We start from the raw sequence: 11,924 nt of genomic DNA, 5'->3' as shown, positions 1-11,924 counted from the left end.
ACAAGAAATCAATTTAAACACAAGAAAAAACATTTTTACTGTGAGGGTGATTGAACTGAAACAAGTTGCCCAGAGAAGTGGTGGAATCTCCATCCTTAGAGATTTTCAAACCCAACTGGACACTTTCCTGGACAACTTGCTGTAGCTGGTGCTTCTCTGATCATGGATGTTGGAGCAGACAACCTCCACATGTCCCTTCTGAGCTCAACTATTCTGTGACTCTGTGGTACTGTGCTCAGCCCTTCCATGTACCAACAACAAGGACCTCAGCTGCAATGTATTTTTCTAATTACTCCAAACGCTTCCCCTCTCTGCCAAAAAAAGAGGGAGGCTGTAACTTTCAATGTAATCGAAATTACTTCCTTAACAGAAGTAACCATGATACTAGACCAGGAAGTCTTGACCTCCCTTTCCACTGATAAGGGTATTACGGAGCTAGAGACCAATCTTTTCTGTCTGATGTCCCACGCTCCCCCTTCCCTTCTGCTTATGGGAAGAAGATGAATTTTTCCATCTGTGAATTACCCAATATAAATTATTCATGGAACACTTTTATCAACCCTATTAGCTGCACACAAATCTAGGTAAATGTCAAGTCATCTTCGTTAATCCTTCATTCAGGCTGTTCGAAGTGATACTGCACTGAGTGGTAATGCATTTGACCTCCCAGAGTATTCACTTTGCCAGAGAGTCACATTTTGATGAGAAAGTCTAAGTGCTTCTCTGTGGCAGAGCCTGGACTCTATCCTTTCTGAATAATTGGGTAGTAGGGGGTGGCCCTGATGTTTGCATATTTTCTTCTGGGTCATATATTTCAAATGGAGGAAAAAAGGACCTATTAACTCATCTCATGTCCATTTGTGTAATGCCTTCCCCGGTGCAGGTGTGCTGCTCTCCAACAAGTTTTAAGAGTTGCACTGTTTTGCACTTCTCTGCCCTAGGAGATGACTCACTATCTGACATCTGGAAGTTTTCCCAGTAAGAACATATCCAGTAAAACTAGTCTTTCACTCTAACCCTCAAACGAGTTCCCTGACATTAACAGGCCCAGTGTAGTGGATTTAAAATATGTCACATGCTGTTACCTGTCACGACAGCTTTCCTTCCACAAAGACCTGAGTTCCTCAGAAAGAGACTTCAGCCCAAACCTGCAGCAACTGGCAAGTACTTTTACAAGTTCCAAGGACTTCAACAGAGTTTAAGATACAAAAAAAAAAGCCATAGAGAGAACTCAAGTACCTAAATTGGGACGTTAGCAGGAATTTTCTCATGCTAGCCTTCATAACCCATAACTGCCTAGTTCCACAGATTTTATACTTTGTAGTCACACATACTTTTTCTCCAGCCCTGTAGATCCTGAATTGCTTCCTGGATGCTAACACTGTCTCCAGAGGTGGGGTAGAACAGCCTAGTGATGAGGACACCAGCTGCATACGGTGGGACACATGGAGACCATGTGGCACCAGGTCTGGGCCATGGGATGGACCCCATATGAGTTTTCCATCCTGCACAAAATTGGGCTTGTTCTTTTTAAATCACGCTTCCAAACAAACAGTTGTCATGACTGCATTCGGTGGGCAACCCAATCCCACTGGTCTGTGTTAGGTACAGTCTGAGAAGACCTAAGGAAATGATTCTCCACATGACACTTAAAGGTGATTTCTGCACCAACCAGGCTTGGGCACAGAATGGGTGCCATGCCTATCAGCCTAGCCAAGACAGATCTATCTGGGGGAAAATGCAAAACTGGAACTTTTGAATGCCTAAGGGATTTTTAAGTTAAAAACATTGCAAGTTCTTTAGAATTTGAGAGTCTGAAGAACAGAGATTTTTATGATCCTAGTTTAGGATTTAGGAACCTGCTTTCCCTGCTTTCTATCTGTCTGGTATTTCTTGTGCCTTGCAATGGAGTCAGATGTGGAAATATCTGTATTTCTGCCATGTTAACTAGAAGTAGCCAGCCTTGAGGAGTCTATACCAGCTTTCCCTCTGCTCAGTCCCAAGCTGTGTCTCTACACTGTGTGTTTTGTACTGTCTGCGGAGACATCGCAACTCACCTGATGGTTCCTCTCATAGTGTTTCTTTGCTTGGGGTGGTCACATCTTACTGTTTCAGATCTGGACCTAAATAGCTTGCCCAAGGCTACAAGGAGCCGAGCAGAAACATGAATGCCAGCTAGCGCCCAAATCCTTAATCCATCCTTCCTGTGTGTACTGTAGTTATCTCGCAGGCTGGCACTACACTAAATATAAAAGAATGAAAACAGCCAGACAATATGCTTTCTGTTTCCAGGCTTTCCTGGTCTCTCTTTTTGCATCTCCCTTGTTGATCTCACATGTAAAACATAGAGTAAATAGTGACTGATGCCAGCTGGAGTATTGCCTCGGTACAGACATGAAATGATGCTTCCCCTTGGTATCCTTCTTTTCCATAATCCGTTTCTAATCCGCTGGCAAGGAAAGAAAGACCATATTAGAGCTACAGCTGCCCTTGTTGGATGGAAGTAGAGACACAAGTTTGCACATACGTTACGCTGTTTCTGCCAACTCCACAACAATCACAAATTTTACTATTTAAAATAAAAATGGTGGAAGCATAACCCTTGGGGAGTATATGAAAGTGCAAGAAAGTTGTAAATATACAATGGGCAGCAGAAGTACCTGAAATAGGCTTGAACCCTTTCTGCCAAATAGGTTATGAAGCACACAAATAATTCAAGTATTATAAACCAAATCTGGCCATTTCACACATTTGTCAGCAGGCATTTAAAACTCAGCATCTCCTGCTTCCTGGCTGCAAGATCCTGGATTATATTCTCTGTAAAGCAATATGGTTTTCTCAGCATAAAACAGAGCATTTTTCTTCACCCATCTTCTCTGCACAGCAGAAGGCCTCTCCCACATGTTTGACTAAGCGTTTAAAGAGTAGTTGTGAAGTGTCCAGCCTGAGTAAACAGGGGATGTAACGGGCCAATCCTTATTTGCATCGGTGCATAAAGAAACTGAAGAGATTCATAGGCAAAAATGTCCTACTTTGGGGTCAGTTAAATATGAAAATACTACCTCTCATTTAGCACAGCTTAAGCCACAAGCTAACAGAGATTGAACAAGTCCTCTGAGGAGGCAGGACAAAATGCATGCCTGCTCCCATGTTCTTTCCGGGCATCCAGAGTTCATTACTGTCTGAAACAGGATGCTGGGCTCGGAGCATTTTTGGTCTGACCCAGCACGGTCATTCTCACAGCCTCTTATTAATGTCAAACTGTGCAGAAACGTCCATCCGGAGAGCTGAAAAGCTACTCTACTAAGTTTGAGCTTGGGCAGCCGTAGGAAAAAGCAGTGGAGTATCAAGACCACAGAAGTATGACTCTGCTGCTTTCCAAAGCAAGTCAGAGACACGGCATGGCCCTGAGCTGTGGCAGTTGGTGTGAAGGGAACTCTGACACAGCATTTTGTTGGGTGCATGGTGGAAACCAAACCTCTCTCTTGGAGAGCCTGGAAGGTCTGGCTAGTAAAAGCTAGAGCTATCTTCTGGGAAAGAGGATTTGTATTATGAAGCATGTTTTCTTATGAGTTATGTAAACTCTGAGAACCCCCAGACGAAAAACCCAGCACAGGAGCCTGGAAGGGAGTTAAACATTTCTCCTGGCTTCCCACTTCTCTCCTGCACTTGCCTTCCTTTTCCTAATTAAAAAAATTCCCTTTGTTTCATTTAAACAATTTACGACTGAAGCTGTCCTCACTCTGAAAATACATGGACCAAGAAAGTATTACAAGCACTCTCTTGCCTTGACTGGCCCAGCATGAATGTCAATGCTATAGTGGCTTGCATTTTGATGTCATGATTAAATTAGGGATTTCAATTTCACACTATACACAGTCCTATCTTACTGTCCATACTTTATGGATGGGGAAATGAGCACGTTGATAACCAAGATGCCTAAAAATCATGCAGGGAAGGGAGAAAACAAGAAATGGAGTCTTCTTTCCAAGAAAAAAAAAGATCCTCAGAAATAAGCAATTGAATGTGGCTTATAGGATATGCAGACCACAATCCAAATGATACACATATGCAATTTTTTAGCTCTGTAAGTATCTAGATAAGCCTATCTCGTAGTAGCAGCAGCTGATCCAGTGACATGTGCAAAGCTCAAATCCACCAAATATGAGATTACAATTTACATTTAGAAAGCATCTTTCCCTGAGGATAGCATGCCATTTTGCAACTATTAAATATTAACTTGATATCACACTAACCCACTGCATGTGTGATGTGTAAGAGGGCGAGTGACTATATTTTTTATGAGACACCCAAAAGCAAGGACAAAGTAACCTACAATTGTGGATTATGCTTCCTGTACCTGTCTATTGTAAATACTAAAGACTATCAAATGTGTTTATATTCTCTTGACACAAGTGCAGACACATGCCTGAGGTGGAAGGATGTCGACAACCCCAACTGGAAAGTTGCAGAGAAATAGGACAATAAAGGTACTGGGAAAAGACTTGAACGTGTCTCCCACCTCTGACCTTATATCCCCATGTCATTTTGGGCAGATTGCTCAGTCTCTCCATGCCTGTTTTCCATCCCTGAAACAGGAATATGCCTTTCTTTTCTTTGCCTGGCTTACCTATTCACGCTACAATCCCCAAGGATGGGAAGTGGTTATTATTTTGAATTCACAAATCACATAGCGTGGAAGGGTCCTAGGTCCCAAATGCTACACTAGAGTAAGCAGTAATAAAAGTCAAACAGTTTTTTGCTTTTCTTTGCACAGAACTGGCCACAATAGATGAAATAATGTCTGGTTTGCTACCTCTGACAGGTGGAAAAATCTCACTTCTTTCCCAAAAGACTTTATCAGTAATCTGGAAGGAAAGCTTTCCTGCTGGAAGGCCAGCTTGTGTACCTGGTGGAAAGACGCGGTTATATCCAATCTTGAAGCCAAACCATCAGTCCCTGATATATGAGTCTGTGTCTCTCGAGTGGGGGGGGCTCCAGGATCTCAAACACAGGTGAGCCCATCGAGCAGCCAAGTGATTATCCCACGACAGCAAATCACAGGAAAAGGAAATGCTTCTTTCAGGCTAGTGCTTCACAGAGATAACGAATACTCGCTGCCTCCAGATTGGGAGGGTTGCAACCCGCTCCACAGAGAAGAAAAAGACCATCTTTTAGCCTGTCAGCGGCAAGGAGACAGATGGTCTTTTATGGACTAATCTTTCTCTGCACCCCTAGAAATTCAAGGGATTTCATCAGTGAGAAACTACATGGCCAAACTCACTTAAAAGAATGTATTGCAAAATGATTCGGGTCATTACGGATTAGGCAAGCTTCCCACTTCTCTGGGAAACTAAAAAACTCTTTAAAAGAGCTGTGTCAGATACAATCCTCTTTGATACGCTCTGTCCCCTGTTGATGTCTCACAAGGGACTGTATACAGGGAGCGCCTGATTTTCCTCTCTCTCACACCTGTGGCAATCCAGGATAAGGTTGTTATTGGGAAGACATGGGGGCACCAGGCTCAGAGTGTCTGATAGGACTGATCTTTGGGTGCAAGTGATGGCATTGAGCAAATGGTACTCAAGGGGTGCATATTATATGACTCTGACAGCAGCCTCCAATTTTCCCCTTTTTCTTCTCTCTCCTCCTCCCTGTTGTGATCTAAAAGAGATCGGAAACCAAGTCTCCAGAGGTGAAAAGCTAAAGCACAAGTGTGCATTAGCTACCTTGTCTTATGGGCTTCTCCCAGGTGTTCCCTATTCTAAAAGTTTCATTCATTACATTTGAAATCCCACCATTGTCAATCCTGTGCATAACGGGAAAGGATATCATTAGAGTTGAGCAACTGATTTAATGATTACTGACCTATTCAATGAATTTGCCGTACTTCACAGCTACCTTTTCTGAAATCTGATGCCACAGACTGATCAGGAATATTAAAATGTAATCCCTATTGGGTTTTGATGACTGGCTGTAGAAATCACATGGCCTCGATGCACCACCTGGATGACCCTGACCAGCCCAACAGTCAATTTCTACCATCCGCTGGCACAGGTCACTTCGGAGTTCACTTCATACATCACCTTTGATCTGTATGTTTTTTCATAACTTCATAGGATTTAAAGCCAGAGGGCTTTCTGGGGTCATCTAATTTAAGTTTCCCAAATTTCACCTGGTTTCTCCTGAGTAAGTTCAGTAGTTTCTGTCTGATGAAAATGGATATGGTTCCTGGATCTGTAACAAAAAAACGGATGAAAGAAGTCATTCTATGAGCAAACAAAACCAGCTTTGTTATAGGTTTGTGCCTTCACAACACTAACTCTAACTCTCCCTCTGAGACTCATTGTCTTGCTGGGTGAGAAACAACGTGTGTTATGACTATTTTAGAGCTACGTGTGCCAGCCAGTGGGCCAGTACCTGCAAGGCTGGCCAGCTGCCACTAAATAAATTGGCAAATGTGAGTTCTTCCTGTCTTTTCAGTTTAGAGGGTGCCAATTCCCTTGTCTTTCCTCTGCCCAATGACAGATTTCACCACCCTTTTGGATATTGAATTCTCTCCGAATCTCCTGCCTCCTCCCCTTCAAATTTGATTGAGATTGACTAATGAGTTTCAAAAGTCATGAGGGGATGGAGGGAGAAGCATGAGGAGAACTGTTTTTTGTAGACATAAGATCATATAGATATGTCTTCTTAAGAAGTTAATAATGAATGCAAACATGACTGAAGAAGCAATGAATTAAGTTAATGGAAGAATGTTTATTCTTCAAGCTCTGGAGGAAAAAAATGTAGAAATGAAAAAAAGCCATCTCTGCTACATTAGCTTGTATTCTCAAGCAATAGGACTTTGGTACTGACCCTCATCCAGGGTCATTAGCTGGACTTACACATACTAGATTTTTATATATACATATCAATACAATAAAACGAAGAGTGAATCCTTGCTGAATAACAAATCAAAAAGCCAGTAGGTAGATTTTTTTTAATTTTTTTTTTCTCTTTTCTTTCTAGGCAGGTATTTGGGAATTGTGATTGCCCTACTTTTAAGCCACCAATGTAGTCATGTAGCTTTATGTATTTTTGAGAGCTCTACACTGGATGCACCAGCCACTGCAAAACTCCAGCGCTTCTTAAGAGCCCTCCTTTGAAAGCTCACCATTTGCTGTGAATTCATTCCCCTCTTGCCCTCCCCTGTGAAACACCAGCTCTTCTTCCCACATTCTGGTTTCACAAGCCCTGCAGTAGCATTATGAGAAGCATCACTTAGATGGAGGAAAGACCACACAACTATGTTTACCAAAGAAATCACATGCAGAAAGGAATCAGCTAGGCACAAAGTTATTTTGCTGGTATATATGAAAGTCTGAATCATATGAAGCCTTGCAGAACTGGTAGGGAGGAGGCTGGGAGGGGACGTGAGAGCGAGTCCATATGCAACGGTGGAAAAACAGCTCCAATGTGTCCGTAAAAGGTACTCTCTGGGAAGGCACACTTCAGTTATACAAAGTTGGTATTGTCTGACAGTATTGCACAATGTCTACACAGGAAACAGGGAGAAAATTGGGGGCAGTCTTTTACATGCAATAGTGACACTGAACTTGTACCTGTTGAGGAGCTGCTCTGTGATCCAACACATTCAACAGCACAACACTGTTAAGATGCCTGTTGGTTTAAGAGAAAGAAATTCGAAATTTTATCAGCTGTATTTATGGTAGCTCCTTTTCTGGGATGCTTCAAGAATAGTTAACCTCTAATAAGCACTGACTATAACAGAGGACAGAGAAAACCCTATGTGATTTTATAACATCACTTTCTCTGAGGAACAGTGACTTCCAGAGTCAAAGAGCTTTTCCTCTGTGCTAGGTTTCTGCAGTGTTGTACCTGTGTTGCTTGCATTTGCGTTGCATAAGCATAAACCCATACCATATAGATGTGCTGCCGTAGTGAGAAAGGGGTTTCACTTGAGTAGCCTCAGTGGTTTCCCTCTGATACCCCAGAGAAATGACAGCTTGTACTGAAACAGTCACACGGGTGTAGCTGCATTTTTGTTTAAAAGCCAAATTTTCAGTGGCCCATAATTTGGGTCTCTGGAGGACCAACAGCAACTAAAATTGAAACACGCAAAGCTGAACCGCATTTGTAGCAGTCGGAGTAGTGACAACCCCAAGATTATTGCAATAAAAAGGCAGGAAACTCTTTCAGCGTATGATGGTCTGTAACCGCAGCAGCACATCGCTGCATAGATCAATTTACAGATACTTACCAAGGAGAAACAGACATTGCCTATTTTATTAATATTTGTTTAAGCAAGCCAACTACGCAATATGTGACTTATCATACACCTCCAGTCCAAATTATTTATTACTTTTTTAAATGAGTGAGAATACATACCTGGCTTCTCAGCTGAGAATTGGTTTTATAAAAAAATCCTACTTCCTGCTTTCAGTTCACGAATGATGTGTAATTTTTCAAGTAGATATGCTGCAAAATCAGAGTAGCAGCAAATGCTGCATTTTATGATGTGCATTGAGAGGAAAATCCCAAAGACAAAAACTTGCTTTATGACTTATTCATAAAAGGAAGAAACTATGGAATCACATGATTTTTAACTTTAAAGTGCTGGAGAATTTTGAACAATATGCATTGAATGTCATGTTATATTGTATCTGACAGAGTACTGCTATAACTGAAGCTGCTGTAAGAAAATTTCCCCTGGCTTCAAGGGAAGCAAATCATCACAAAATATGGTCCAGAATCTGTCTGCCTAACTGTGTGACTGTCACCTAGACTATTAATTTAAATATTTTTCTGCCTTAATACGGCTGAGGTTTCTGTTTTACCTTCAAATTGTCCTAGAAACTTTAATCATTGCACAGATTATAATAACCATTTCAAATTAATGCTATAATTCAGTGCATACAAGTTTTCAGAAAACATTATCACCCCTACTGAAATGAAAACTGCACAGCCTTTAGTGTAATGTTGCTATCATTTTGCTGTAATTAACTACTGAAGATCTGACTTAAATTTACAAAGACATAGGTCAAGTTAATTGTCTTGTTGCTTAGCAAAGGAGAAGGAGAACTCAGTAGGGTTACTGGAGCAGCAGCTACCTATGGTTAATAAAGATTTTGAAAGAGTGGTTTCTGGAGACCAATATAGCTTCAAAAATATGATTTCCCACAGCCTGCAGCATTCCGGGAGCAATGACTTATTTCCAAAACCTCTGCAGATGAACAATGAAGTCACTGCAATTATATCCAAAGGCCTGTAAAAGAGCAACACAAGAAACTCAGAAGGCTGAAGATTTACAGTCTGGATTTCCTTTGTTTACTCAGAACAAGGTGCATAAATACCAGCTGAGCTTTTTTTAAAAAAAAAAAATCCATGTTTTAAAATATAATCTTATTTTCCAAAGGGAACAAAAAGCCAACCTCTAAATGGAGTATTATGTGTCAGACATCCAGATAGTTTTAAGTATTTCGCTCTTACGTCTTCTTGGTATGGATAGTTTACTGCTTATACTAGTCTAGCTGTACCTCCATAAGGGATTAATTTTTTTATTTTTTTTTTTCTTTTAGGCTAGACAAACCCCTTTTCCACTCAGGCAGGGACAGGGATGTCAGTATCACTGTCCTGGTTTGAATTCACAGTGGTAACTTGAGGGTTTAATTATCTTTTGTCAGCAAGTCCATGGGAATTTGGAGTTTCAGTTTGTGTGTCAGTGGAATTTAGGTTGCGCTTGAAGAGAGATTTTCAAAAGTAGGAACCTGTCTACTTCTGTGGGCAAATATCCGAGCTTAAAAATAAAGTTTACTAATCGATGTGAGTAAGAATGGCTATATCAATCTGCAATTTGTTAGTCATGCAAAAGTGTTTTATACAGGAAAAGTCTTAGAGACGTGCTAATTAATACCCTAGTTTTGCATTGATCTTCGTTACTTCTGCAAAGAACAGGTAAGTTTACCTGCATACGTATAAACATAAAGAAGTCAAGTAAAGCTGTAAAACTCATAACCTTACCAATAAAGCTACTTCTCCAACAGACTGCAAAAGAAACAGAAAGAAGGATGTTGCTGTTATTTCAGCCTTGAAAGCTGGAGAGGTACCTGAGGATCCAGGGGAAAGACAAAAGTCTGGATACAGATGGGGGCTGGTGTCCAACTGCTTCCAGCCCAGGTATCGTGACAGCTGAGCTACAAGTATGCTTTTGGCCCACTGCTATCTCATTTGTGGAAAAGAATATTTAAATTACATGTAAAATGAAGCTGAATGAAAAACAGGCTAGAAATGAGAACAGTGTTAGCTGGATCTATTTTCTGAAGAAAAATTATCTATCCATCACAGACCCCTGCCTTAGGATGAGAAACAAATCCTCCAGAGGTACTTATTTCTCTACATCAGCGATTGAGAGACCAGATAACCACTTTGCAAGGTGCCAGATTTTTGGAGAGCTGCAACTACTCAAGAATAAATCTGATCCCCTGAGCCTCCCTGGCCCACCCTTTAATCTTCACTGTCCTTTGTAGCCCTTAGCATGGCCATATAGAGTGAATAATCCTCTTACCTGGGGGGATTCTATATATTCAGGAGGACTATTTTGTTATAATTTCCTCCTCCTGTTTCTAGTTTTTGTAATGTTTCTGGAACATACACTGATGAAGTGGTTTTATATTCCTTTGCCCTACCAGCAACCGGCTCCAGATTTATCTCACTGTAATATAACCAAATAAATTAGCATTCAAAAGAACTTTCTATCAAAGCTTGCAAGCCTAGAGGCACAGGAAAATTGATATTACTGCAGAAAACAATTATTTGGTTTAAGACGGATAAAGATTCTGCTGGGATTTGATACTAGCTTAAAATTTGCAGGGGCATTATAGTTATAAATCAGGAAAGTAAAAAGCTTCAGATGGACCAATTTGGTGACAATTTTTCCTCCACATTTATTTAAAAAAATATATCTAATAGTAAACAAGGTTTGTTGCTGTTGGATTTCTTTGTACTGTGATAGCATTGAAACTACTGCTGGAAGCTTTCCAAACACAGTGTAAGTTTCAGTACCGCTCTGAAAAGTCTACGTTACATCACCTTCATGCACTTCAGAAGAGTGCTTCATGAGAAAGAAATCTCATTAAAGGACTTGATATTGCTGTCCGACTTTGAGCAAATACTGGAATCTGGGTCCCAGTCCAGGTTTTGGAAAAGCAATTAATTATTGCAGGTGTTTCAGGTATTAGGTGCTCAGCTAGAGACACCTTGAAGAAGGCTGAATTTCAAAATGTGCTATGGTCTGAATATAATTAGTGGCTTTCAAAAATCTTAGCTTTCCTGGTGCTCTCTGACGAGGACTGAATCTTAAATTCCCAGGGATGGATTTATTTTATCAGCCATTTGGGTTTTATTTATTTGTTGGACTGCTATTTTTTGGGTTGGATTTTCATAGAGACCAGGATTGAAAGGTCATTCCTAAAAGGCTATATTATATGTTTTGTTTTAAGCATTTATTCTACTGAATAGTCATATTTAAAACATCCAAACAAGGATCATTTTGGTTAAAATGAAAGCTGAAATGCAAATGTCACTCTGATCCCTTGATAGGGGTCTGAGTGTGTTCACTTTCCCTTTAAAGCATCCATTTTCCAGTCAGAGAAAACCATCTCTGACAGATCTGTGATCTGTTCCAGCAGGACAGGTCTGTCTAATTCCCATGTTGGCATCACAATTGCATTTCTCCTATAGAATTAATCACTCAATCACCAAATAATGACTGCTACACAATGTATTTGTTTGACTACTGACATTTTTATACATATCCCTTTTATTTCAGATAAGCCTAATTACACTCTGCTGTACCCTTTCAAGATACACAGTATGATTTTTATTCTCCTAAGCACAGTGCTCTGAAAAAAGTCTGACTCAAG

Source organism: Rissa tridactyla, chromosome 5, assembly GCF_028500815.1.
Source record: "Rissa tridactyla isolate bRisTri1 chromosome 5, bRisTri1.patW.cur.20221130, whole genome shotgun sequence".
NCBI classification, from domain to species: Eukaryota; Metazoa; Chordata; class Aves; order Charadriiformes; family Laridae; genus Rissa; species Rissa tridactyla.
The sequence above is the reverse complement of the archived record's forward strand: the minus strand, read 5'-3'. Positions refer to the sequence as shown.